The 22,794-nt window shown below is 39.6% G+C and overlaps 1 protein-coding gene across 2 annotated transcripts in view; it reads left to right on the top strand.

Annotated features, from left to right (window-relative positions):
- The first annotated feature begins 2,912 nt into the window (after nt 1-2,912).
- tbpl1 (TBP-like 1) overlaps nt 2,913-22,794 on the top strand; it is a 68,662-nt gene continuing 48,780 nt past the window's right edge. Inside the window, exon 1 of one of the 2 annotated variants that reach the window (XM_061929295.2) lies at nt 2,913-3,027. The gene's annotated coding sequence lies outside the window, so the exon portion shown is untranslated. The remainder of the gene's footprint in view (nt 3,028-22,794) is intronic. The other variant, XM_061929296.2, reaches the window with a different exon arrangement.

The raw sequence follows: 22,794 nt of genomic DNA, 5'->3' as shown, positions 1-22,794 counted from the left end.
GCATGCTGCATCTTTGCTTAGTCAGCATTGTAAATTAAAATATGTTCTTAATTGCCTTACCCTGGCTGAATCAAGGTAAATATATATACGGTACATATATATACAAGTGAAGTGAATGTTTATACATTACCCAGAAGACTTAGCGCCTTAGACAGGAACAAGAAGTAGGTCTGAGCTATGCGGGAGGACAGCAATTGTGTCGTTCAATCATTAAAATGTGGTATAATGTATATAACATAAGATTTGATTAGGCCGTTGACGTGCACGTTTTAGGGCGGCTCACAGACAAATTAAATTGGAAAAATGACATTGATTATCCAAAATGTGTGGGGAAGTTGCAGGCATTGGACAAAGTTGCGAGGCTGCACAAAATTGGCAGAGATCAGTTAAATTTGCGTGAATTGACGTGACCACGACATGCGAAATCTTGGAGGGACTGTAAAGTACGCTGAAGTACACAAGTACACAGGCATACATTTAACAAAAAACACATAGGGTTAAGCTTTTTTTGTCATATCATAACTACAATACTTATAACAATGTAAAAGTTCATCAAAACATCATACTGTACTTTATGTCCAACTTTGGATTTGGATGAACTACTAAGGCTGCAAGCCATGTTCTACTGTGACTTTTTAAATGGGAACTGCACACATTTTTTCTATCATTCACAAACATGAAAGACATGATGACGGATGTATTTTTTTTTAATGCATTGTAACTCCAAAAGTCCACTTGCAACAGAGCCGGTCATTCATTCTGCTCATAAAATCCAATAAATAACTATTCAAAAAGCGCCAACAATACTCCATTTAAATTTTGTGACTTGAATATTAACCAAGTATTAGTGATATTGTTATTATAAGCGCTAATGCAGACAAACTGTTTATGGTGGCGCCGCGATCACAAGCTTGTGTTCTTATGTTGACATGATCGACTGATCAGCTGCTTTCTTGTTTCCTTGCACGTGGAAACATTTTTGTAGATCCTAAATCATGCATCTCACCTGGATAGTAGAAGGAAGAGGAACCATTGGTCAACTTTGGCATCCAGTTTAGACCTGGGAAATGGCGAGAACGACATAAAGAGATGCTTGGTTCCACCCACCTTTTATTCGCAAAGTTTATGAGCCATTCTTCATCTTATCTTATTACAGACATTGTACAGTAAGGGATGTTTTATTATGTTTTTTGGCTCTCATGAAGTCTGCAGTGAGTAATAAGCAGTGATTTTGTTAAAAAAAAAAGCAAATGTTGTGTTGCATTTCTTAAATGAATGCGCCGTCTATGCTTAAAATGAGCAAAATATGTAAATATTAAATATTACTATAAATGTGCCCGTTATTACATTACATATGCATCGTGTACAGTGTAGGCCAAAAGTTTGGACGCACCTTCTCATTCAATAGGTTTTCTTTTATTTCCATGACTACCGGTATTTACATTCTAGATTGTCACTGAAGGCATCAAAACTATGAATGAACACATGTGGAGTTATGTACTTAACAAAAAAAGGTAAAATAACTGACAACATGTTTTATATTCTAGTTTATTCATTGATTACTGCTTTGCACACTCTTGGCATTCTCTGGATGAGCTTCAAGAGGTAGTTACCTAAAATGGTTTTCACTCCACAGGTGTGCTTGAAGCTCGTCGAGAGAATGCCAAGAGTGTGCAAAGCAGTAATCAGAGCAAAGGGTGGCTATTTTGAAGAGACTAGAATATAAAACATGTTTTCAGTTATTTCAACTTTTTTTTGTTAAGTACATAACTCCACATGTGTTCATTCATAGTTTTGATGCCTTCAGTGACAATTTACAATGTAAATAGTCATGAAAATAAAGAAAATTAATTGAATGAGGAGAAGGTCTGTCCAAACGTTTGGCCTGTACTGTATATAACACCTTAATGTAGGTATTTGGATGTTTTTAAGGGCTTTATAGGCATAATAGAGCGGCTCACATAGGCTCCATTGTAAGCGGACTTTTGATCGCATTTATTTACTATTTAGAATAAATATAAAAATAAACTAATGATTGTGAATGAGAGGCAAAATTCCCACAAAAGTATAGTTCCCCTTTAACAGGAAGTTAAATAAGTGTACTTAGTAGTATCCATCCGCTTCCACTCAAAAAGTAACTTTCAACACATCGTGCCAGTTAGGAGGGTAAAGTGCAAGGACAAGGAGGAGGAGGGAAGCGGGTCAAGTCTCAAATGGCAAACTGGCGCCTCTGTCCCCTCTGATGTAATTGATATCAGGCACCCACAATCCTCTGTTTGGCCTCTCACATCATTCCGCACTGATGCCACCAGGGGGGAAGGAGGGCGGGCCATCTTTGGACAGGATGAGCACCTTGCTGTTGGAAGTAATTTAGTGCATCATCTTGTTTCAGCGTCTTTGGCTTGTGCATGGATAAGAGGTCTTTCCCTCGAGAGCTGACCTTTCTGCTTCCGGTGTCGCAACATCTCCAAGAGCGCAAATCTACGAGAGATATTTCGGATTGAATGCGATACAGGCAGCATCGGCGGGCGAGGTGAACGACGTGATAGAGTCAAAAGAGGAAGTGAGGAGGGGGTTCAGTCTCCTGGGTGGGCCGGGAATCAAAGCGGAAAAGTAATAATAGAGTGGAGGAGATTGATGATCACCTCTGAGCTTCATGCGTCCACAAGGGAGACGGAGACGGACTAAAATAGCTCATGAAAAAGATTTTGCACGTCCTTTTTTGTCTTGGCTTGTTGACTGAAAAAACACGCAACATGCGGCCATAACTTTACATCTATTACTTATGTCTCTCGTGAGGTCTGTACGCCAAAAAACAAAAGATGCTATCATTTGTTGTCATAGTGATGTCGGTGGAAATGTTGAAAACAAAGTGTAACATTTTCCCTCTCTTTCCACAGAGTGGCAGTGACACGGGGCAACAGGTGGGGAATAAAGGGGGTCAGAGGGGGACGAAGAAAGACAAAAAGTCAGGACCTGGCCGCGTATGGAAGGACGTGCTGCTAATTAGCCGCTAGAGTGTCAAAGGTCAGTGTGGTTGTCTGATGTCACCATTAAGGGACGGCTTCCAGATGTTGTGTTCTTGTCTTCTTTAATGTGCAACTTAAACACTTCATCTGTTTACGCCCAAAATCCATTAATTGCTCTTAGCTTGCTAGCTTATTGTTTTACAAGTCAAGCTAATGACAACTCAAATGTTCGAATGCTTTTACCACTTCATTAGGTACATCAGCACAATCCGGTGTCAGAGCTGTATCCCAAATTCTCTCTTTACAGAAGTAATAATGTACTGCCGAATTAATTTAGTGTTTGCCCTTCCCTGGTAATTGAGTAATAGTTTTGTCTGTATACAATTGACACACTAACACATAATGGTTAAGTGGGACAATCCCTCAATGTGTACATATGTACACATTGAGTTTTCTTTATATATATATATATATGTGTGTATGTGTATGTATATGTATGTATATATTTTTATATATTTATATGTAAATATCTATATGTATAGATATACTGTATATATGTATATATGTATATGTATACATGTACAGTATGTGTATTTATGTATATCTGAATATGTATGTATGTATGTGTGTATATATATAGATGTATATATCTATATGTATTTTTAGGTAAATATATGTGTGTGTATATATATATATATATATATATATATATATATATATATATATATATATATATATATATATGTATGTATGTATGTATGTATGTATATGTATTAGAGATGCGCGGTTTGCGGGCACAACAGCGGAGTCCGCGGATCGGGCGGATGAAATTAAAAAAAATTAGATTTTATCCGCGGGTCGGGTCGGGCGGTTGAAATAAAAGAAAATTAGATTTTAAATAGATTCAGGCGGGTGGCAGTTAAACCAATTCGGAAATATATATACATAGTTAAATGTTGTTACCCACATACGAAAAACGAGCAGGCACCTGCTGCATATGCCACAACAGAAGAAAAAAAAAAAAAGAGATGGACACTTTTACAGAGCGGAGAAGGGACGCCTCGCCGGGGTCCGGGACCGAGGCCCCTTCCCCCGAAAGGGCCCCACCGGGAGTCGTAGCTGAGGCGATCCGCGAGAAGGGCCCGACGCACGTCCAGGGTCACCACCGCGCCCACCGCACCGACACCCCGCCTCGCCCGCCTTCGCCGCGGCCGGCGTCACGCGCAGCAGGTAAGCAGCTTACCTGCCCGCCACCCCCGTGGCCGGGGGCTCGTAACAGGGGTCACTCCGCACGCTCCGCCCGCGCAGCTTACCTGCCCGCCACCCCTGTTGCCGGGGGCGCGTAACAGGGGTCACTCCGCGCGCAGTGCGCTCACGAAAGGGGTGGGGCTCACCCTGGTTGATATAGACAGCAGGACGGTGGCCATGGAAGTCGGAACCCGCTAAGGAGTGTGTAACAACCCACCTGCCGAATCAACTAGCCCTGAAAATGGATGGCGCTGGAGCGTCGGGCCCATACCCGGCCGTCGCCGGCAGCGAGACGCGCTTGGAGGTGCGCTCAGCGCGGCTCCCATATGATTGCGCACTGGTGTGCGTCTGGGTCGTGACAGCGTGGCACGCGAATGTCTGTGCTGCATTGGATCAGTCTCCTTTCTTTAACAGGCAAAAGCTTTATAACCTCACGAATGCCTTGCATCGTCTATATTAGATATATAACAACGGGCGGGTGCGGGCGGGTGCGGTTCTGATCTAATGTTACATCGGGTGGATGGCGGATGGTTGACGACTTTCTGATGCGGTTGCGGATGAAATAATTGCCTATCCGCGCATCTCTAATATGTATATATGTATATATATATATATATATATATATATATATATATATATATATGTATGTATATATGTATATCCATCCATTTTCTACCGCTTGTCCCTTTCGGGGTCGCGAGGGGGCGCTGGAGCCTATCTCAGCTGCATTCGGGCGGAAGGCGGCGTACACTCTGGACAAGTCGCCACCTCATCGCAGGGCCAACACAGATAGACAGACAACATTCACACTCACATTCACACACCAGGGCCAATTTAGTGTTGCCAATCAACCTATCCCCAGGTGCATGTCTTTGGAGGTGGGAGAAAGCCGGAGTACCCGGAGGGAACCCACGAAATGGAAAACATGCAAACTCCACACAGAAAGATCCTGGGATTGTACTCAGGACCTTCGAATTGTGAGGCACATGCACTAACCCCTGTTCCTCCGTGCTGCCCGTATATATGTATATGCATGTAATAATTTACATGTATATGTATATGCATGTAAAATATTAGAGGTGGAACAGTTCACAAAATCCCTGGTTCGATTCCTACCACGGTTTTTGGTTTGGTTCAGTATACATGTTGATGATTTTTAACACCCAGGAATTTCATATATCTACAAACCCCGTTTCCATATGAGTTGGGAAATTGTGTTAGATGTAAATATAAACGGAATACAATGATTTGCAAATCATTTTCAACCCATATCCAGTTGAACATGCTACAAAGACAACATATTTGATGTTCAAACTGATAAAAAAAATCTTTTGCAAATAATCATTAACTTTAGAATTTGATGCCAGCAACACGTGACAAAGCAAAGGCAATAAATACTGATAAAGTTGAGGAATGCTCATCAAACACTTATTTGGAACATCCCACAGGTGTGCAGGCTAATTGGGAACAGGTGGGTGCCATGATTGGGTATAAAAACAGCTTCCCAAAAAATGCTTAGTCTTTCACAAGAAAGGATGGGGCGAGGTACACCCCTTTGTCCACAACTGTGTGAGCAAATAGTCAAACAGTTTAAGAACAACATTTCTCAAAGTGCAATTGCAAGAAATTTAGGGATTTCAACATCTACGGTCCATAATATCATCAAAAGGTTCAGAGAATCTGGAGAAATCACTCCACGTAAGCGGCATGGCCGGAAACCAACATTGAATGACCGTGACCTTCGATCTCTCAGACGGCACTGTATCAAAAACCGACATCAATCTCTAAAGGATATCACCACATGGGCTCAGGAACACTTCAGAAAACCACTGTCACTAAATACAGTTTGTCTCTTCATCTGTAAGTGCAAGTTAAAGCTCTACTATGCAAAGCAAAAGCCATTTATCAACAACATCCAGAAACGCCGCCGGCTTCTCTGGGTCCGAGATCATCTAAGATGGACTGATGCAAAGTGGAAAAGTGTTCTGTGGTCTGACGAGTCCACATTTCAAATTCCATCCATCCATTTTCTACCGCTTATTCCCTTTGGGGTGGCGGGGGGCGCTGGAGCCTATCTCAGCTACAATCGGGCGGAAGGCGGGGTACACCCTGGACAAGTCGCCACCTCATCGCAGGGCCAACACAGATAGACAGACAACATTCACACTCACATCCACACTCTAGGGCCAATTTAGTGTTGCCAATCAACCTATCCCCAGGTGCATGTCTTTGGAGGTGGGAGGAAGCCGGAGTACCCGGAGGGAACCCACGCAGTCACGGGGAGAACATGCAAACTCCACACAGAAAGATCCCGAGCCCGGGATTGAACCCAAGACTACTCAGGACCTTCGTATTGTGAGGCAGATGCACTAACCCCTCTGCCACCGTGAAGCCCACATTTCAAATTGTTTTTGGAAATATTCGACATCGTGTCATCCGGACCAAAGGGGAAGCGAACCATCCAGACTGTTATCGACGCAAAGTTCAAAAGCCAGCATCTGGGATGGTATGGGGTTGCATTAGTGCCCAAGGCATGGGTAACTTACACATCTGTGAAGGCACCATTAATGATGAAAGGTACATACATGTTTTGGAACAACATATGCTGCCATCTCATCGCCGTCTTTTTCATGGACGCCCCTGCTTATTTCAGCAAGACAATGCCGAGCCACATTCAGCACGTGTTACTGGCTTCGTAAAAAAAGAGTGCCAGTACTTTCCTGGCTCGCCTGCAGTCCAGACCTGTCCCCCATCGAAAATGTGTGGCGCATTATGAAGCGTAAAATACGACAGCGGAGACCCCGAACTGTTGAACGACTGAAGCTCTACATAAAACAAGAATGGGAAAGAATTCCACTTTCAAAGCTTCAACAATTAGTTTCCTCAGTTACCAATCGTTTTCCCAACTTTCCCAACTACTTTGGCACGTGTTGCAGCCATGAAATTCTAAGTTAATTATTATTTGCAAAAAAAAAAAAAGGTTTATAAGTTTGAACATCAAATATCTTGTCTTTGTAGTGCATTCAATTGAATATGGGTTGAAAAGGATTTGCAAATCATTGTATTCCGTTTATATTTACATCTAACACAATTTCCCAACTCATATGGAAACGGGGTTTGTATATCCAACCATCCATTTTCTACCGCTTGACCCATTCGGGTATCGCGGGGGGTGCTGGAAGCTATCTCAGCTGCATTCGGGCGGTAAGCAGTGTACACCCTATGTTTTTGTTAAATCAATTTTGTCATGCAATTATGTAAAACCTGAAAGAATGAGGCAGTTTGCCTTTGAATGCATCATTAAAGCTGCTTGAGGCATTGCTAATTTCAACATGCCTTTCATTTATTGACAAAAACATTTATATTTAACTGTCACCAAAATAGAGAGGAACAATTTTACATTTACTTAAAAATTACATATTTAAAATACTGTATGTCTATTACCAGCTCCAAATAAATGAAAATGAAAATCAAGCCAAATTTAAATTTAAATGACCAAGCGTGTCACCAACTTAGCGAAACATTTCGAGCGAATCACTGCTAGTCTGCACCATACATACTCAAGCAGAATGAGTCCATCACCAGCCAAGAATGTTAAAATGATATCTAAACAGTGGACGTTTATCCATGAAAATATGGAAAAGCTGCTGATGGTGTGTTTGACGGAGAAGCAGCTGCAAGGAGATACCTTAGAAGTTTGCTCTCCAGGGTAAACTGTCAGAAAGCACCTGTAAAACATCATTTAGGCTATATTCTGATAAAAGAAACACAATAAAATGTTTTGTAGACCACAACCAAATGTTTTTTTTTAATGTAAAAAAAATCATAACATGGCTCAGTAAAAGGGGAACTGCACGTTTTTAGAAATGTTGCCTATCGTTCACAATCCTTATGACAGACAAGAAGATAACGTTTTTTTTTGCATTCTAATTTGTAATAATCGGGCTCGTTCTAGGTGGCTAGCAATGCAGTTAATGGGACCAATGCATTTTGCCCCTAAATCACTTTGAAAATGCATCTATAAACCACCAACAATACTTCATTTACGTTCGGTAACCTGTATAATAATCAAGCTGTAGCAACATTGTTATTGTAAGAGCAAACACTGAGGAACTATTTTTCTAGCGTAGTAACACATCGTCTTGCGACGGCATGCTACGCCGTTAGCGGTAAGCTAGCTACAGCAAGAGGTAAGCTAGCTACTGCGTCAACAGCTGAATGGCTGTAATGCAAAACACTGTGATAGGACAGCAATCTGTACTGACTGAAAAACATGAACAATCATATTACAGTATCTGTAAAGTATTAGACCAAATTTCATGTTTTGTTTATACACGGTGATGTGCTGTATGTATAATAATCAATATTATAGTGACTCAGTTGATGGTTATTTGTCTGTTTGGTCCAGCTGGCTGGAGAAGTTTTTTTTCCAGTCAAATTTGTGTAAACACGCCATTTGTATTGGCATATCTTGGCTCCAAGTTCCACATTTGCACAGTCAAGTCATGCTGACCTCACTTTTTTGGCTTCTGTCTGTTCCAACGATTCAGTCTCTTACCGTGCTCGCGTCTGGAAGCATTAGTTCATCCTCTGTATATTCAGCTTCAAAAAGACAAGGTTGTGAATCCTCATTTGTCCGAATATAGTCGTCTCTGTTGTCTCTTACCAATTCTGCCATGATTAGAAAACACTCGCGTTTGTTTCCAATAGTAGGTACACACTAGAGATGCGCGGTTTGCGGACACAACCGCGGAGTCCGCGGATAAACCGCGGGTCGGGCGGGTAAAAATAGATTTTAAATAGATGCGGGCGGTTGGCGGTTGAACCAATTCGGAAATATATATACATAGTTAAATGTTGTTACCCACATACGAAAAACGAGCAGCACTCTTTGAAACAGTCAATTATTCATCAGGCACTGCAGCACAACACAACAGAAGAAGAAGAAAAAAAGAAAAAGATGGCACCGCGTCCCAGCAACAAGTGGCGCAAGTGAGCGCTCCTTCAGCGCAGCAGGGCACATTTTAGAGGCCAGGCGCTCTCGCATGAATCCTGGCACTGTAGATGCCATTTTATTCCTGCATAGTGCTAACAAAAAAAAAAGTAAGTAGACATACGGTTGGATATATTAAACGAATTAGTCTACGTTACTTATAGGCTATACCAAATAAGCCCATGTCTAACCTATATTGAGTTCGGTCAGCTAAATAATTGTGATGGTTACGTGTTGTTTGGGCGCACTACAATGCAAAGGAATTAAGTCAATTGCGTTGTTTATTGTGTTTTTTTTCTATTCGAGATATACTACTATGTGTGAATAATTATTTGGCCTCGCTTTCAAGTGAAGCGCATCTCCGATTGGCGACAATGTAAGGCTATTTAGCCTGCTTTGTTTGTCGCGACCGTCTATTTTCATTATAATTCAAGTTTGATGATAAAGTGCAGTCTGATGGGTTTGATTTCCCCCCTTCAGCTATTTACCTTGGCCAATAAGTTGCAGGTAATTTATTATTATTATTTATTTAATTTATTTTTGTTTAAATGGAGATGACATACATATGTTATTGTATAATTTAAGTTTGTGTGTGTGATTGACAGCCTAAGGCTTATGAGGCACATTTTTTATTTATTTTTTTATTTCAACTTAAAAACGTATGAGCCTATGCCTATGCCTACAACATAGGCTATGTGTTTATCTTTATTTTCCTGCCTGTCGTTGACAATGGAGATTGTCTGATATTTTGTCATGGCTGCAGATCAATCAATAAAGGTTCATCTTTGTCGCGAAATTGTTCACTGTTTCACTGTGCACCCCGCCCTCGTCCCTATTTGAGCATTATAACGTTAACAAGTTAATATTCATTGAAATAAATTCAGAATTTTTTTTTTACCTAACGAAAATATAGGCCTAGTCTTTCTAAAACATTTTTTTAGCTTCTTAAAAGCCTCGTTCTGCTTGCTGCAACTGCGCACACAAAGTGTGAGGAACGCACTCCTGATCTGAGGGCATTGGCAACAATAGTCAACACTTTCTTAATGGAAATGACAATAATATTATAATAATGATAAATAATATTATCACGCATTGATATCTCTTAGCCACTAATGCGTGGCCAAGAGATATTAATGCGTGGCACGCATTGAATGTCTCTGCTATATTGGATCAGTCTCCTTTCTTTAACAGGCAAAAGCTTTATAACCTCACTAATGCCTTGCATCGTCTATATTAGATATATAACAACGGGCGGGTGGCGGGCGGGTGTGGTTTTGATAAAATGTTGGTTCGGGTGCATGGCGGATGGATGACGACTTTTGTGATGCGGTTGCGGATGAAATAATTGCCTATCCGCGCATCTCTAGTACACACATTTGTTGCAGGAAGTCGGAAGTGCACTGCCATTGAAACGCAAATAAATGCGCTGAGGAATTAGTTCAAACAATGCTTAAAATGACCAAAATACGGTAAGTATTGTACATATTACATATTGTTACGAACGTGTCTGTTACTACATTATATGTAGATTTGCAGTGTGTATATAAAACATTGATGGAGGGTTTTGAAGTTGTCTTAGAGGCTACAATGGTGACTCCCATTAGCCGCATTTTGCAAGCGTTTTTTTTATCATCTTTAGAACCCAAAAAAAAATAAAAAATGTGTGTTGAAAATGATTGTCTCTCATGATGATTGCGAACAATAGGCAAAATCCCGGAAAAAAGTGCAGTTCCCCTCGAGATTGATTTCAATTAATTTCAATAGGGAATGTTAATTTGAAATACGGTACAAGTTTTGCGTTACGAGCTCTGTCATTTGAAGTATTGATGCTTATTGATAGTTCCAAATGAAATGAAAATGCAAATCAAGCTAAATTTTAATTATTCTGAGCTAGGGTATAGGCAAGAGCTGCAGGTATTTAGAACAGTATTTACATTTTCAAATGTATATTGGATATGAAACTGAGCGATACGGAAGTTTCATTTGACACAATTAAATTGGGACATTCCAGCCGTTTATCTTTTTAGAGTAAATAAGACAAGGAAAAGACTTTGAGTATATTTCCTTCTTTAATACTGGAAAAACATCCCACAAGTTGTCTGTGTCACTGGGAATTAAACTGTGAATAAACAAGAACATGAAAAATGGAAATAAAACAGTTGCTTGGGAGTCTGTAAAAGAAATAACAACTGTAATCTCTGAGTGAAGCCGGGGGCGAGAAAAACATCATCCATCTTTGTCCCAGCACTCCAGCTCTCTGTCCATTATCGCAGCCGCACACCCCGCGCCCTCTTTGCTCCCCCAGCACACACATTGCTTCTTCTCGGTTCAAGTCCATCTGAAGAGGCAGAACATCAAACTAAAACAACACAAAGCGAGGTTGCGGAGAGTGCAAATACCCAGCGGGAGTGTAGGGGTACAGGATGCTGTGGACAATAAGAGAGAGTTATGAACATGTTTATTGCAGTGGAAATATTATTATTAAAAATAATTAAAAACAAAATAGAACGCAGTCCTTTCTGATACTTGGTGACAAGAACATCCGACGGGAGGAGGGATTTCTGCAAAATAAGACTAATATTCAGACACAGTGTGGGTTAATGGCCTGGAAGTCTTCTTTTCTACAGTATGATGGAGTTTATTGTCTGGAATGTGTACACACACACACACACACACATGTATCTGCATATAGCATGTGATGGATAAATGTAAAAGTTGTCGGTTAAGTTAAAAGTTTGGATGGTGACAAGAACGCCCAAAAGTAATCTTGAACAATGTTTCAAGGGAATGTTTTGCATCAACATGATGATGGCAAGCGATATTTGTCATCTGCACACTTTTTTTTTTATTTTTATAATATTTGTGTATTAATTTGATAGGGAAATCATAATACAGGTACTAAGAAAACAGACACTTTTTTTTCTTCTCCCTCCCTCCCCCCCAAAACAAATAAATAAATAATCAAAAAATTAAATAAAACATAATAATAAATAAATAAATATATATATAAAAAAATAAAATAAGAATAATGTAAGCAAAAGCTACTAGCGAGGTAGCTTCCAGTCTGCTGTTCGTGGATCCAAGAAATCATGTTATGTATGTTGGCTGCCCAATAGTAAAATCTTAAATTAGGGCGTGACAAACCACCTACAGACCTGTGCCTTTGTAAAAAATAATTCTTTTTTGCACAGGTTTGCCTAATGTCGTGGCCGGTCGAGAGTTGTACATACAACATTAAAATCAGACACAAACAAGACGGAGCATCAATAGTTGTCCGTTATAGCTCCCTTGGAAATAATTAGTTTGAGGGTCAGTATAAACGTTTGGGTAACTGTACAGGCAATGTTCTTGGTCAAATCCGTCCATCCATTTTCTACCGCTTGTCCCTATCTGGGTTAAGGCAGGGTACACCCACCACAGACAGACAACCATTCACACTCACATTCACATTTAGTGTTGCCAATCAGCCGGACATAACCCACGCAGTCACGGGGAGAACATGCAAACTCCACACAGCCAGGACCTTCTCGCTGTGGGGCACGAGCGCTAACCACACCGTGACACCGTGCTGCCTAGTCATATTCATTAAATATTCAAAACATTAAAAAAAACAAGTTAGACTGTTAAAATACAATAACAAAAATCTGTGAAGTAAAATGTAAGGTAAATGTTCAGTTCAGTTCAGTTTCAGTTTATTTGGAACATGCATACGATACAATGTAATGCGCCACATATTTCCAGTGGTTTCATTACAGCACGTCTGAAAAGGAGTAGGAAGAAGCAGAGCTTCTTTAATCCTACCCCTTTTCATTCCATAGCAATTTTATCCCATTTCCTTGTTCTCTGTAATAGAACAGTGAATAAATAAATAATAAATAATTAATATAATATAGTAAGTAAACAAATATTAAATACATAACCAATCTTTATCTCAAAAGAAAAAAAAAAAGGGTTCAAGATGTTCATCATAATTATTGTACTGTGTACTTTGTGAACAGTTGTAGTTTGAACAGTCTCTTAAACTGAATCATATTGGTGCTTTGTTTGATTTATTTGGTTAATCCGTTCCACAATTTAATTCCACCTACAGATATGCTAAAGGTTTTAGGTGTTGTACGCGCATTCAAATGTTTGAAATTTGATTTTCCTCTAAGGTTATATTTCTCCTCTTTTGTTGAGAAGAATTGTTGTACATTCTCGGCCAGCAGGTTATAGTTTGCTTTGTACATCATTTTAGCTGTTTGCAAATGCACCGAATCGTTTAATTCCGATTGAAATAGTAATGAGGGAGGTCTTCCTTCACTGACCTAAACCCTATTACAAGATTATGGACCTCTTTTGAACACATCTTCAAGCCAAATTTCAATTTTACCTCCTTAAATAGTCTTTTTTGAGCTTTTTAACATTTGGTATTGAACAAAAGTTCTGTAGTTCAAAGGAATAATAAATTAAAAAAAGTCCAATAAATGTGTACACAGTGTATTCGTGTGCATCACTGGGTGGTAGTTTTCCAGAGCACTGCTCTCTGTCACTCTGAGCAAATCTTCAGTTTATAAACAAAAGAGCGGGACACTGCTCAGTTTTCTATCTCCCATTGAAGCGTTTGTGTGTGTGAGCCTCCTGCACTCCACTAAATCCTGGACTGCATCCCCTCTGCTTCTCCTCTTACTCCTCTTCATCCCAGTTTGCCCACTTGAGCCTCTGGTGTGTCTGCTTGGCTAAAGCTGTAAAGTCTAGCCACATCACAGAGAGTCAAAATAGTCAGGCATAAACAAACTTTTACAACTAAGATACACACAAACAGTTGATATGTTGCAAGTGTGTTTGCTTGACACAAAAACAAATAAAGTGTCAGTTTTCTTATGCCAAACCTTGCATATGATTGGGACTTTAAAGGAGATGTTCCTACAAATGTAGCCCATATTCAATTAAAAAAAGCACAGAAACTAAGTAAGCCGTTGGTGGTGGGAAAAACTATTAATATGTCAATATATCGCAATACTTTTTCTAACAATATGATATCGATTTTTATGTATTAATATACATTTTTTATTTCCTTACAGTCACGTTTTGGGCTGATTGTAAATACAACTTTTGCTCAGTAAAGTAGGTAAGTCAATTTTATTCATATAGCACCTAAAATGCTTCACATGGGTAAAATACAAACAGTGCAATCAAAATAAGCATATTGCATGATGCAATAACAGAGTCATTGCAAATTAAATAATACATATGGTAGTAAAAATAAATAATTATAATTGATATATAAAATAATAAAAATGATAACGGAATATTACTGAAACGCACTCTTAAATGTGTTTTTAGTTTAAAAATGTCCACAAAAGGGGCAGCTCTCACCTCATGAATGTGGTGTTAGTTATGAGCAAGGCAGTGCAAGGAGTCAACAGTTAAAAAGCAAAGGACATTTTTTGACATTTAAAGGGATTGTACAATGCAAAACTCACATTTATTGCCGGTAGTTCCTCTGCACTAGCGCTTATAGCAGGCCTGGGCAAATTGCGGCCTGTTAAGCTTTTCATTCTGGCCCGCCGGACATTCCCAAATCATTTTTTTAGATCTTTTAGATGGAAACTGTAGCTGCTATTATGATGTGCAGTGATGTTTTCAAATGACCGTAAGTTTTTCAATGGTTGGAATCTGTGCTTTTGCATGATATACTAGTTACTATGGTAATCTAATTAGTTACTATGGTAATCTAATTACAGGTAAAAGCCAGTAAATTAGAATATTTTGAAAAACTTGATTTATTTCAGTAATTGCATTCAAAAGGTGTAACTTGTACATTATATTTATTCATTGCACACAGACTGATGCATTCAAATGTTTATTTCATTTAATTTTGATGATTTGAAGTGGCAACAAATGAAAATCCAAAATTCCGTGTGTCACAAAATTAGAATATTACTTAAGGGTAATACAAAAAAGGGATTTTTAGAAATGTTGGCCAACTGAAAAGTATGAAAATGAAAAATATGAGCATGTACAATACTCAATACTTGGTTGGAGCTCCTTTTGCCTCAATTACTGCGTTAATGCGGCGTGGCATGGAGTCGATGAGTTTCTGGCACTGCTCAGGTGTTATGAGAGCCCAGGTTGCTCTGATAGTGGCCTTCAACTCTTCTGCGTTTTTGGGTCTGGCATTCTGCATCTTCCTTTTCACAATACCCCACAGATTTTCTATGGGGCTAAGGTCAGGGGAGTTGGCGGGCCAATTTAGAACAGAAATACCATGATCCGTAAACCAGGCACGGGTAGATTTTGCGCTGTGTGCAGGCGCCAAGTCCTGTTGGAACTTGAAATCTCCATCTCCATAGAGCAGGTCAGCAGCAGGAAGCATGAAGTGCTCTAAAACTTGCTGGTAGACGGCTGCGTTGACCCTGGATCTCAGGAAACAGAGTGGACCGACACCAGCAGATGACATGGCACCCCAAACCATCACCCAACCATGCAAATTTTGCATTTCCTTTGGAAATCGAGGTCCCAGAGTCTGGAGGAAGACAGGAGAGGCACAGGATCCACGTTGCCTGAAGTCTAGTGTAAAGTTTCCACCATCAGTGATGGTTTGGGGTGCCATGTCATCTGCTGGTGTCGGTCCACTCTGTTTCCTGAGATCCAGGGTCAACGCAGCCGTCTACCAGCAAGTTTTAGAGCACTTCATGCTTCCTGCTGCTGACCTGCTCTATGGAGATGGAGATTTCAAGTTCCAACAGGACTTGGCGCCTGCACACAGCACAAAATCTACCCGTGCCTGGTTTACGGACCATGGTATTTCTGTTCTAAATTGGCCCGCCAACTCCCCTGACCTTAGCCCCATAGAAAATCTGTGGGGTATTGTGAAAAGGAAGATGCAGAATGCCAGACCCAAAAACGCAGAAGAGTTGAAGGCCACTATCAGAGCAACCTGGGCTCTCATAACACCTGAGCAGTGCCAGAAACTAATCGACTCCATGCCACGCCGCATTAACGCAGTAATTGAGGCAAAAGGAGCTCCAACCAAGTATTGAGTATTGTACATGCTCATATTTTTCATTTTCATATTTTTCAGTTGGCCAACATTTCTAAAAATCCCTTTTTTGTATTAGCCTTAAGTAATATTCTAATTTTGTGACACACGGAATTTTGGATTTTCATTTGTTGCCACTTCAAATCATCAAAATTAAATGAAATTAACATTTGAATGCATCAGTCTGTGTGCAATGAATAAATATAATGTACAAGTTACACCTTTTGAATGCAATTACTGAAATAAATCAAGTTTTTCAAAATATTCTAATTTACTGGCTTTTACCTGTAGTTACTATGGTAATCTAAGTCACAGCAGCTCAGACAAGGCACCAAGCAGTGTGGGTGGGGAGCGTTTCCACAGAGTGTTTCCAGAGCAGCCAGCATGAAATGCGGGTGTCAGGGACAGACGTGCAAGGAGATTTTTACAACAAAGATCTAAAGCTTAGTGATATATCAGATGTATCAGACTGTAGGTGAGTTTTTTTTTACCCTTCGAGTTCATATTTTGCTGTGTTTGTTGCATTTTTGTTGCGTTTCGCTTGATTGTAAAATATGTCGCTCGAGGGGTGCGGGGGGTTTGTAACGTTCATACGTTGTCAATTATCAGTATATTATCGTTAATAGTTAATTTTGTAAATTCCGCATTCTTTATTTTCATGTACATTCTGGGTGTCTCATTCAGTAAAAAAAATTTAAATTCCATTCCGTTTTTAACGCGGTCTGTCATAAAGTTTTTAGCATTCAATCAGACATTATTGTGAGGTTTTGTATTAATTAGTTTTCCTAAAAATAGATATGCCGGACCTCAGACACATTTTTTTCTCTAAATTTGGCCCCCCCAGTCAAAATAATTGCCCATGTCTGGCTTATAGTAACAATATCGCTAATACCTGGTTAATCTGCAGGTCACAACATGTAATTGTTGGCAGTTTTTTAAAGGGGAATTTTCTGAGCAATAGATTACTCGCTTAGCTACATTGGCCTTGTGGCTCAGTGGCTCTTGTGGCTAGAGTGTCTGCCTTGAGCCTGGAAGGTTGTGAGTTCAATCCCCGGCCGAGTTATACCAAAGACTCTTAAAAAAAAAAAATGGGACCCATTGCCTTCCTGCTTGGCACTTCGCATCAAGGGCTAGAATTGGGGGTTAAATCACCAAATTATTCCCGAGCACGGCACATGCTGCTGCTCACTGCTCCCCTCACCTCCCAGTGTGTGAACATCGGGATGGGTCAAATGCAGAAGGCACATTTCACCACACCCAGTGTGTGTGTGACAATCGTTTGGACTTTAACTTTAACATTTAACTTTAACATTGTTAGCCACCTCGTACTTGCCATATATTACAAATTAGAATGCATACAAAAAGACATACGTGTTATTGCCCTACATGAGAGTTGTGAAAATAGGCAAATAAAAAAAAAAAAGTGCAGTTCCCCTTTTACATGGCAAAAAAACTTAATCTACTTTCTGTATAAGTGCAATAAATGTAAAAGGGTCATCTGACTTATATTGTTTTTGCCTCAGTTTGTTGAAATAATAATGACTGTCATCTAGTGTACATTTATACAACTTGTATTTTAGGCTGCATTTTACATTTATCATTGAACTATATATTGCGATATATCATCATATCAGAATACTGCAATGGTGTATTATATTTTGTGACTAAGTATAGGGAATATGGGTGCTGAAAATGTTTTATTTACAGCTTTACTTTGATTATTTATCTGATTCTAAGTCAATTCATAATTTTCAAGAATGTTTTTTTAAAAAGACGTATTTTAGACCATTGCCGCACTTACTTGCAATACATCATTTGTCAGCAGCCAAGAGAAGCTTTTGTAACCTATAACCTGTTTTGAAAAGGTTTTATTATTATTTTCATACCAAATGATATTTTGCAACGATCTGTTTGAATCGAGAAACGTGCTGAATGGAGAATTGATTCTGAATCGAATCGTCACCCCAAGAATCAGAATCGATTTAAATCGTGACTTGTTTTAAGATTTACATCTCTAATTGTTGTACATATGGTATCGCGAAGTCCTTGCCAAGACTAGCCCTACAACACGTGTGATTTTTTTTGTGTGGTCACCCGACTTTGTGGAATGATACTGTATCATACCTGCCAACTACTCCGGTTTTCCCGTAATTAGTACGGTTTTCATCAACCTATTCCGGGTTACGGTTGCAGTGATAAAAAATACGTTTTTTCATTAATTAAAAAAAAAATTTTTTTTTAAAGTTTTATTCACGAAATCGCGTAACAACAATGACAATCGACACTGCTTCCCGTAACTTCCTATCGAGCCATTCCAAATGCCATGCGCGAGGCTATTTATAGCACCGCTGCCAAGCACGAGGCACCATTTGCCATTGTTTCCAAACGAGCGAACGATCATGGAATCAGCCGGAGAAAAATCGCAAACGAGTCTTAAACCGAAAAGAAAACTGCAGTCATTCTGTGAAGAATATTCAAAAGCAAATTATCCGTTCCAAAAAGGGTGAAAACTACGCGAATTGCACCTTGTGCAGACAAGATTTTTCGATCGGACACGGAGGAATTAGCGATGTAAAAGACCACGTTTTTGCAGTATGATCAATCTGATAGAATAAATTTGGATTTTAGCCACAAAAAGGTAATGACACCAATGTTATCTATTGGAATTGTTTAGTACTGTTATACTGTTAAAAGTGTTTATACTATTTATGCTTTCAAGTCCAAGTTGAAGAAATCTTGTTAAATGTTGACAGCATAACTACCAAAATACAGAAGTATGTCCTTAATATTTTTGCAGTGCTATTTCTGTTGAAAAGTTAAAATGATTACATTAGAGATGTGATGTGCCACTTTTCAAGTGTCTGATGGCTTAAATTAATTTTCATTAATTTTTCATATTTTGAATTCTTTTGAAAGGCTTACAAAAAAACTACATTTGAATTGTAATTCCATGCTATTGACAGGACTATTAATTTTAATGAAGTTAGCTTACCATGTTTACAGTATGATAATTGTGATAGAAATGAGAATTTTAGGCACAGAATATGTTTTACAATTGAACAAGGCAGTAGATTATACAAGCTTGGACAGAAAGTTAATAATGACATAAAAAAAAAATTTTATGGAATTGTTTAGCACTGTTTTACCATTTGTTTACTGTAAAAAGTGTTTATACTGTTTATACTTTCAATTAACAAATTGAAGTCTTGTGAAAGGTTGACAGGATAACTGGCATTAACTGTCAAAATAATTTCAAACTATTGAAGTTAGCTTACAGAATAAACATGTCAATCAACCCATATGATTTTTGCTGTAATATTTTTGTTTTGAAAAGTCACTGTGACTGATAGAAAAGTGATGGTTTTAGCAACATTTTAACCTGTCTGAATGCTAATAATCATTTTGCGTCGGGGGGCAAAGGAACCCCCCACCAGGACTTTGTCCTGGACCTACTGGGGCCTGCGGCTCCTGGACCCTGGCTACTAGGTTTTTCTGATTTCAAAAGTTGGCAGGTATGCTGTATGCTGATTTGTTTCGTGCAACATTTGGTCGTATGATAACCTAGAGCAGGGGTCGGCAACCCAAAATGTTGAAAGAGTCATATTGGACCAAAAAAACAAATCTGTCTGGAGCCGCAAAAAATTAAAAGCCTTATATTTGTCTTAAAATGAAGGCAAAACATGATGTGAGTGTTTATATTAGCTATGTTAGACTGCAAGCTCTTATCTGTGAGGCGGGTACGGTATTTGGATTTGATGTTGTTCATGTTTGAGAATATCTGCTTGCACAGGTATTTGTTTTGTTTGCCTGGCACCACGCTGTGCTGAAAGAAACGTGTGTCACAGGCTGACGCAAATCTTCGTTGACAGAAATGTTGAAATTTAATATTTATTCTACACATTTTTACAACATTGGAAAACTAGTGTGTGAATGTGAGTGTGAATGTTGTCTCTCTAGCTGTGTTGGCCCTGCGATGAGGTGGCGACTTGTCCAGGGTGTACCCCCGCCTTTCACCCGAATGCAACTGAGATAGGCTCCAGCACCCCCCGCGACCCCGAAAGGGACAAGCGGTAGAAAATGGATGGATGGCTGGATGGATGGATGGATGGAAAATATTAGTATAACGGAGGCTTTTCAGAGAGTGAGATAACGCCTCGAAATGACTGTCTTAGAATGGCCAAAGGTACTGTATGTATAGATGTGTGCGTCCAAGTTAAAGGAAACGGCAGGCTGTCTTCTTCTAATGGATTTATTACAATCTTTGGTAAGCTAGGTAATGTTTTCTGTGGTCTGGAACAACATGGTAATGTTTGCTGTGGTCTGGAACAGCATGATTATGTTTGCTGTGGTCTGGAACAACATGGTAACGTTTGCTGTGGTCTGGAACAGCGTGGTAATGTTTGCTGTGGTCTGGAACAACACGGTAACGTTTGCTGTGGTCTGGAATGACATGGTGACGTTTGCTGTGGTCTGGAACAGCACGGTAACGTTTGCTGTGGTCTGTAACAACATGGCACACAAACAAATACCACAAATGCAGCCAATATTACATACAGATAATGTGTCATGAGACATACAAATATAAATTAAATACACAGAGGACATAAGTAAAGGAAATTAAATGAGCTCAAATATACCTACAAACGAGGCATAATGATGCAATATGTACATACAGCTAGCCTGAATAGCATGTTAGCATCAATTAGCTTCCAGTCATGGATTGACCAAATATGCCTGATAACTACTCCACACAAGTCAATAACATCAACAAAGCTCACCTTTGTGCATTCATGCACAGCAGAAAACGTTTGGTGGACAATATGAGACAAAAAAGGAATGGCAAAAAACATGTCTTTCTGTGGCAGCATCGGAGAAAGTTGTACAAACCCCGTTTCCATATGAGTTGGGAAATTGTGTTAGATGTAAACATAAACGGAATACAATGATTTGCAAATCCTTTTCAACCCATATTCAATTGAATGCACTACAAAGACAAGATATTTGATGTTCAAACTCATAGACTTTATTTTTTTTTTTTTGCAAATAATAATTAACTTAGAATTTCATGGCTGCAACACGTGCCAAAGTAGTTGGGAAAGGGCATGTTCACCACTGTGTTACATGGCCTTTCCTTTTAACAACACTCAGTAAACGTTTGGGAACTGAGGAGACACATTTTTTAAGCTTCTCTACCTACTCAGTGGCCTAGTGGTTAGAGTGTCCGCCTTGAGATCGGTAGGTTGTGAGTTCAAACCCCGGCCGAGTCATACCAAAGACTATAAAAATGGGACCCATTACCTCCCTGCTTGGCACTCCGCATCAAGGGTTGGAATTGGGGGTTAAATCACCAAAATGATTCCCGGGCGCGGCGCCGCTGCTGCCCACTGCTCCCCTCACCTCCCAGGGGGTGATCATGGGGATGGGTCAAATGCAGAGGACAAATTTCACCACACCTAGTGTGTGTGTGACAATCATTGGTACTTTAACTTTAACTTAACTTCTCAGGTGGAATTCTTTCCCATTCTTGCTTGATGTACAGCTTAAGTTGTTCAACAGTCCGGGGGTCTCCGTTGTGGTATTTTAAGCTTCATAATGCGCCATACATTTTCAGTGGGAGACAGGTCTGGAATACAGGCAGGCCAGTCTAGTACCCTGCACTCTTTTACTATGAAGCCACGTTGATGTAACACGTGGCTTGGCATTGTCTTGCTGAAATAAGCAGGGGCATCCATGGTAACGTTGCTTGAATGGCAACATATGTTGCTCCAAAACCTGTATGTACCTTTCAGCATTAATGGCGCCTTCACAGATGTGTAAGTTACCCATGTCTTGGGCACTAATACACCCCCATACCATCACAGATGCTGGCTTTTCAACTTTGCACCTATAACAATCCGGATAGTTCTTTTCCTCTTTGGTACAAAGGACACGACGTCCACAGTTTCCAAAAACAATTTGAAATGTGGACTCGTCACACCACAGAACACTTTTCCATTTTGTATCAGTCCATCTTAGATGAGCTCAGGCCCAGCGAAGCCGACGGCGTTTCTGGGTGTTGTTGATAAACGGTTTTCGCCTTGCATAGGAGAGTTTTAACTTGCACTTAAAGATGTAGCGACCAACTGTAGTTACTGACAGTGGGTTTCTGGACCGTAGATGGTGAAATCCCTAAATTCCTTGCAATAGCTGGTTGAGAAAGGTTTTTCTTTAACTGTTCAACAATTTGCTCACACATTTGTTGACAAAGTGGTGACCCTCGCCCCATCCTTGTTTGTGAATGACTGAGCATTTCATGGAATCTACTTCTATACCCAAACATGGCACCCACCTGTTCCCAATTTGCCTGTTCACCTGTGGGATGTTCCAAATAAGTGTTTGTTGAGCATTCCTCAACTTTATCAGTATTTATTGCCACCTTTCCCAACTTCTTTGTCACGTGTTGCTGGCATCAAATTCTAAAGTTAATGATTATTTGCAAAAAAAAAAATGTTTATCAGTTTGAACATCAAATATGTTGTCTTTGTAGCATATTCAACTGAATATGGGTTGAAAATGATTTG

The sequence above is a fragment of the Nerophis lumbriciformis genome, linkage group LG34 (assembly GCF_033978685.3).
Source record: "Nerophis lumbriciformis linkage group LG34, RoL_Nlum_v2.1, whole genome shotgun sequence".
NCBI lineage: Eukaryota > Metazoa > Chordata > Actinopteri > Syngnathiformes > Syngnathidae > Nerophis > Nerophis lumbriciformis.
The sequence above is the reverse complement of the archived record's forward strand: the minus strand, read 5'-3'. Positions and strand labels throughout refer to the sequence as shown.